The sequence below is a fragment of the Mya arenaria genome, chromosome 4 (genome assembly GCF_026914265.1).
Source record: "Mya arenaria isolate MELC-2E11 chromosome 4, ASM2691426v1".
Lineage (NCBI taxonomy): Eukaryota > Metazoa > Mollusca > Bivalvia > Myida > Myidae > Mya > Mya arenaria.
Genome location: NC_069125.1, coordinates 22,569,293 through 22,576,649, shown reverse-complemented (window position 1 = coordinate 22,576,649; position 7,357 = coordinate 22,569,293). Strand labels below are relative to the sequence as shown.

Here is a 7,357-nt window from a genome sequence, read left to right as displayed (position 1 = left end):
TGTTCCTTTGGTGGTCCTTTACCAAAATTGCTCAAATGGTTCCGGTCCATTGCACAATATGGCCGCCAGAGCTAAAAATAGCAAAATCTTTAAACGACATCTCCTCTGAAACGGTTCGGCAGATTTTGATGAAACTTGACAGTAATGTTCCTTGGGTGGTCCTTTATTAAAATTGCTCAAATGGTTCTGGTCCATTGCACAATATGGCCGCCACAGCTAAAAATAGCAAAATCTTTAAACGACATCTCCTCTGAAACGGATAGGCAGATTTTGATGAAACTTGACAGAATTGTTCCTTGGGTGGTCCTTAACCAAAATTGCTCAAATGGTTCCGGTCCGCTGCACAACATGGCTGCCAGGGCAAAAAAATAGAAAAACCTTTAAAGAACATCTTCTCAGAAACCGATGATCAGATTTTGATGAAACTTGACAGAATTGTTCCTTGGGTGGTCCTTAACCAAAATTGCTCAAATGGTTCCGGTCCGCTGCACAACATGGCTGCCAGGGCAAAAAAATAGAAAAACCTTTAAAGAACATCTTCTCAGAAACCGATGATCAGATTTTGATGAAACTTAACAGAAATGTTCCTTGGATGGTCCTTTATCAAATTTGCTTCAATGGTTTCGGCCCACTGCACAAGATGGCCCCCAGAGGTAAAAATAGAAAAACCTTTAAACGACTTCTCCTCAGAAACCGGTGATCGTATTGCAATGAAACTTGACAGAAATGTTACTTGGGTAGTCCTTAACCAAAATAGCCCAAACAGTTCTGGTCTGCTGCACAACATGGGCACCAGAGCTAAGAATAGAAAAAAAACGTTAAACTACATCTTCTCAGAAACCGATTATCAGATTTTGATGAAACTTTACATAAATGTTCATCGGGATGCCCTTTAACCAAAATTGCCCAAATGGTTCCGGTCCGCTGCACAACATGGCTGCGAGAGTTAAAAATAGAAAAACCTTTAAGGACTTCTCGTCTGCAGTCTTCACGAAAAACATTTTAACCTACTAGCCAGTTGGACTAGCATAATGGCATATTTTACTAGTCCGAATGACAATCTAGTAGTCCGACTATTTTGCCACATTATAAAACTGTATGCTTGAGGTAAATACCTATTTCAATTGAGCAGCTTGCAGTTTGAGTAAACATTTCTTTATTATGATGCTCATGCAGTGATAGGGAGTGACATCCTTCTGTTGGGAATAGTGCTCCTTGTTTTTCAGAACCTATGGGTACTATGTAAAAACAAAAGGCATCTTGCTTGAATAGACTGTAATAATATCAACATGGTAAGAAAAGAAATGCCATGCTTTAATAGCTTTGATTACATTTTACTACTGAATTACCTCCCTTTAATAGAAAAAAAAATAATGTCTTAATTTTTCACGTATAGCATCTTTAAATAATTTGTAAACAATAATAATTTATGAGTAAACATATAAGCATAAAGTTCTCACAAAAAGATCAATTTAAAAACCTTACATTTATACATAGGAAAGTATATATAGACTGAACATTAATTTTCGTTTAAGTGACATTCTGAAAGTTTATGAAACAGCTATTTTTAGTAACTTAAATGGCCGAAAAGTGTAAGTGAAACACCAAGTCGATTCTATCTCGTCACAATTTTGACATAATCTTTATGAGACTTAATAACAAGGGTCATCTCAACAAAGTCTTTGACAAAATGGCCCAAATGGTTCCGTTCCGCTGCACAACATGGCAGCCAGAGCTAAAAATAGGAAAAACCTTTACACCACTTCTCCTCAGAAACTGATGATCAGATTTTGATGAAACTTGACAGAAATGTTCCTTGGGTGGTCATTAACCAAAATTTGTTAAATGGTTCCAGTCCACTGCACACCATGGCTGCCAGAGCTAAAAAATAAAAAAAAACTTTATACGACTTGTCGTCGAAACCGATGACCTTTTTTCGATAAAACTTGACAGAAATGTTTGTTTGGTGCTCCTTTACTCAAATTGCCCAAATCATTTCGGTCCACTGCACAACATGGCAGCCAGAGCTATTAAAGTAAAAAAATTTTTTTAAATAACTTCTCCTCAAAAATTGATGATTGTATTTCTATGAAACTTGACGAAAATGTTCTTTAGGTGGTCTTTGCTTGAACCTTTTGGCCAGTGGAGCACAGGCACTGATGTGCCTCTTGTTAATACTTTCTGTACTGTGACATTCATTTTCAACTTTATGTAGGTTGAAATTTCAAATAATAAATATAATAAATTGGAAATAAACTGACACACTTGTCAATAAGAATGTTTAAATCAGGTGATGTAAGTCATTGAACAGCAAACTCCTTCCAACATCAGAACTGGGAAATCTGAAACATAAAACATTTATGCAACCAAACAAATCATGCAATAAATACAGTGTTAAAATTATATTTACTTGTTCCACTATTCATTTAAAATTCTCATTTTAATCATCAGTCATAATAACAGAAGATGAAGGAATGATGTCGCCATTACGTCATATGTACTTCCGTTGTGTGGAAAATTCTCAATAAATAAAATGTTCTTATGATTGATAGACATATTTTCACATGCTCAATACACTCTAAATCAAAACTATCATTATTCCTGAAACTGTTATACCTTAAGTATCTATTCTTGCTTGATTTATCATTTAGAGTAGAGATTAAAGCATAAACCGCTGCCCTATAGTTGAAAGGTCATTTTGGAAGATCTGTCATGGCGGACGGTGCAATTTTTAGAGTGTGTTTTTCAAGTGGAGTGATTTTTCTTAGGAATAACTTGACCCCCCTTTTTATTGGCTTAAAAGGTAATTTAGAGCTTGTACTTTAAGAATATATGTGGTTATCATAGCCTGCATTCGCTCGAAATGCCTTTAAATGTTGTCTAAAAATTATAATTTTACATTGAATTATATAGGGAATAACAATGGTGGTGTGTAACCTGAAAGGGACCAAACTGCTTTGTTTAAAAAGTGTTATTTTTGGTAAGAAATTTATTGCATTTCACTATTTCTGGCAAATTTTCACAATTAAATGCATTTATCTTGTCCGGTTGATCAAAATATGCTATTTCCTGGTTTTCACAACTTTCGCCTATTTTTTTTTTTTTTAAATGAGTCGCTTGCAATCTTACGAGCACTGAAAATGTCCAAATTCGGTGAAAATTTGACTGCGAGAACTTGAAATGTGTGCAAAGATGTGTAGAACTGCCCCATTTGATGCTTAGAATGCCATTTGAGTCAAGGTTCAGTTGAAAAACCTCAAAGAATGGCATTTTGGGCCAAAACGCCTTAGAAAATACAGACGCACAGGCACTTGGGTGACAGGCAGTGAAACTGGAAAACCTGACACAGACTATCAGATTGAGCTAGCTTTGGGTGTATTTATGTATGAAGGACTAATCGAAAGTGTTTTTCATAAAAATTGCAGGGACAGGTTTAGTTATAGGAATGATGTCACCATTACGTCATATGTACTTCCGTTGTGTGGAAAATTCTCAATAAAAAAAAATGTTCTTATGGTTGATAGACATATTTTCACATGCTCAATACACTCTTAATCAAAACTATCATTATTCCTGAAACTTTTATACCTTAAGTATCTATTCTTGCTTGATTTATCATTTAGAGTAGAGATTAAAGCATAAACCGCTGCCCTATAGTTGAAAGGTCATTTTGGAAGATCTGTCATGGCGGACGGTGCAATTTTTAGAGTTTGTTTTTCAAGTGGAGTGATTTTTCTTAGGAATAACTTGACCCCCCTTTTTATTGGCTTAAAAGGTAATTTAGGGCTTGTACTTTAAGAATATATGTGGTTATCATAGCCTGCATTCGCTCGAAATGCCTTTAAATGTTGTCTAAAAATTATAATTTTACATTGAATTATATAGGGAATAACAATGGTGGTGTGTAACCTGAAGTCATATAAGGCATTCATTTACACTTGACAATCATCCGAAAATACACAACGTCCGAATTACGTAAACTTCACTCAAGTCAAAATATTTCTTTCCAGACAAGTGATCACCGAAACTCGAGTGTACCATTATATTCTACATATAAATAGTGTTCAAATGCCGTTGTTATATTAACTTGATCAACAAAAGTAAAATAAATGGTAACCTTATAGCGTCGTTGTTGTTGTTGTTTGTCGAATTATGGCGTCGTCGTCGCCTATGGTCTCGATGTACTTTATCGAATATTTTGGCCGATATCATCTATGTGCTTTATTCTATGTACTTGTACTCTTGTTACTTTTTTTGTGGGGGGGGGGGGGGACACATCGAATTTTGGAAAGTTGTATGTTTTTTTAAAAAGGACAAATATATATATATATATATATATATATATATATATATATATATATATATATATATATATATATATATATATTTTTTTTATCAAATTCAATATTTAAAGCCTGTTTGTTTCTGACAGATATAATAAGCTTAATGAATCCATCAGTTCTTCTTTCGCACTTTTCGTTATTTCTTCTGTTTCACCCGCTAGTAACCCCAACGTAATTGCTAAATTGGGTATGCAATGTCTGTATTGTATTTGCAAAGTTCTTTCTTGCATACCGGACGTGTGTTTCCGGTCATGTGACCAGTGCTGGAAAAACCCATCTTACATACCCCATGTAAGATGAGACATGCGCAAATACCCGCCACTTCTTATTTCATATTGTATGGTTTATGAAAAAAATATATTATGCCATTTCAATAAAGCGCAATCAAATATATTTGTTAGCAAGACTTAATTAAAATTGAAAATAAATAATCGTATAATACGCTATTTTTAGTTATTTAAATTTACTTTGCTCTATGACGTCAGTAAACAACGTTGCAAGCGCTTTTTGGTATAATTGTACGAAAGTTCGTTTTCTACGTCATTTTTTCCATAAATTCATAATTTTAGGTATGCAAGAAAAAATATCAATCATGTTTTTCCGGTCCGGATCGAAAAATCCGACCCTCGGGCACGCTGGGTGACCGGTAACTCGGCAAGCCTCGTTACCGGCTAACGCGCGTGCCCTCGGGTCGGATTTTTCTATCCGTACCGGAAACATATGATAGATACTTATATTCTTCCAGTCCTCTTCTAGCTTCATCATACTTTTTACAGTGGAATAAGAAGTGTTCTACAGTTTCAGGAACTTGGCAGACACTGCAACAGTTGTTTGTTTGGTCTGGTGTCTGTTTTGCCCAGTGATCTTTGAGCCGGGTGTGACCACTTAGGAGTTGGTTTATTTGGCTGAAACTTCTTCTTTTCTTTTCACCAACGCAGTTTCTTACTCCGGGTGTGACAAAGATGTCATGTATGGCGGAAGACCTCTCAGAGTTGCGGTATTGTGCTAACCATAAATTATGATTATGATTATGATTATGTTATTATGACTGATGCACATTTTAGGTGTAATCCAAGGTTCTTTTCTTCTGGTTCCTGTGTGAAAACATTTTAGCCTCAATTAGCCGCAATAACTTCCGGTAGAACTCTTTCACCAGTAAATGTCAACAAATAAAGTCTCACAGGTACATTAGTGACATCACATTGCGAAGTTATCAGTTTGAAAACCGTTTTGTGTTTTCGACGAAGGCACTCAATTCTTCAGCGATAATTGCTCGATGCTCTTCCCATGGATCATCTTGTCCAGAAGTGAGGAGAAGGTGTTCTGTGACCTCTTGGTGCTTTATTCCAGTTATGTTGTAGAGGTTAGAGAACATTTTATCCCTTTCAGCACAGTAGAGATTGCAGTCAATCAGGTAATGAGAAATTGTTTCAGGTTCTCCACATAAACACCAGGGTGATTCTTTGACTCCAACTGTGTGGAGGTGCTCATTTAGTTTGCAGTGCCCACTCTGAAGCTGTAGGAGAATGCATTGGTTTTGAAGGGAGTTGAATGAAATTTTCTTCTGTTTTACAGAGCGGCGGTTGGAATATAGTGTTCTTGCTTTCTCTGAAATATCCCATCGTCTTCCCCATTTAATGTATAGCGCATTTCTTGCTGCAGATTTGATGTCGCCTTGGGAAACTGCTGTCATCAGATCCTCATCCAGCAGCTCAGCCTCTTTTGCAGCTTTTTTGGCCAGCATATCAGCTACCTCATTTCCTTGAATGTCAGATTGCAGAAGGTTTTGAATTTCAGAGATCAAGCTTTTGTGAGAAGAGACGGACCCCCCTAAAGTTAGAATTCCAGCTGAGGTTTGACTGTCTGTTAGTATCCTTACATTTTGTAGTTGCTTCTTTTTTGCTTCATCAATAATGCATTGTAGAGTCATTTTTATTGCCACCAATTCTCCAACCAGTATTGAAGCACTCTTAGCAACTGGCTGGCTCAATTCTACTCTTTTCTGATCATTGAAGTATATGCAGGCTCCTGCTCCACATGGCCCTGGATTTCCTAAGCACGACCCATCTGTGAATGCAATTACAGTGTTCACTTCATCTTCTGCAATAATTTGTGAAATAATCTTTTTGGCAGCTTCTTGTTGTGCTAGATTTCTTGTTTTTGAGGAACCTAGGTTGTTCCAGTATTCTGGCCGTCTTCTGCTTGGTTGTAACCCTTCTAAGTAGGATGCTTGAGGAACCTAGGTTGTTCCAGTATTCTGGCCGTCTTCTGCTTGGTTGTAACCCTTCTAAGTAGGATGCTTCTGGTTCGATTGAATTTATGTTTATGTCAATCAGTAATTTCATGTCTGTAACTTGTTGTAGCATTTTTATAATTGGTGTTGGCTGTTTTATTTGATTTGTCTTCTTTTCACCCATGTTTAAAGTCTGTTTTATCAGGGATGTGTCTGGTTTGGCCATTATCTTTGAACATTCTCTGATGGCAATTTCTTCAAGTCTCAGTCTATTGGAGGTATATTTGCTTGAATCTCAAGACCTTCTAAGCTGGCTAAGTGCACAGCACCAAGGCAAATGCTGAGACCCTTTCGCTGAACCTTGTCTAGTGTTTTAACTGTTTTGCCTGATTGCCATACAGGAGACGCATATTCCATGTAAGGTACTACTAGGCTCTTGTATAGTCTTGTCATGTTATCTGGGCTGATTTTCTCGGACTTTGCAACGTTCATTAAAGAGTTAACTGCTCTTGTTGATTTGATTTCTACTTGGCTCAAGTGATTTTCAAATGTTAGTTGTTTGTCCAAGAGCACTCCAAGCAGCTTGGTCTTACTGACTTGTTTCAATTCCATTTTGTTGAGGTGTAATCCAAGGTTCTTTTCTTCTGGTTCCTGTGTGAAAATTATGTATTCTGTCTTATCTGTGTTGAATTTCATTCTCCATTTTTTTGTCCATTGTGTCACTTGATCAAGGTCATGTTGAAGTGATGCTTTTATTTCATATTGGTTTTTACCTGTCTTC

The 7,357-nt window shown here is 36.5% G+C and overlaps 1 long non-coding RNA gene across 1 annotated transcript; it reads right to left on the bottom strand.

Moving 5' to 3' along the window:
• Positions 1 to 1,266: 1,266 nt before the first annotated feature.
• On the bottom strand, positions 1,267 to 4,179 carry LOC128232837 (uncharacterized). Its single transcript, XR_008260574.1, has 3 exons — positions 4,118 to 4,179; positions 2,266 to 2,342; positions 1,267 to 1,881 (listed from the first exon to the last, which is right to left on the bottom strand). It is a non-coding gene; the product is annotated as an uncharacterized LOC128232837 (long non-coding RNA).
• Positions 4,180 to 7,357: the final 3,178 nt, after the last annotated feature.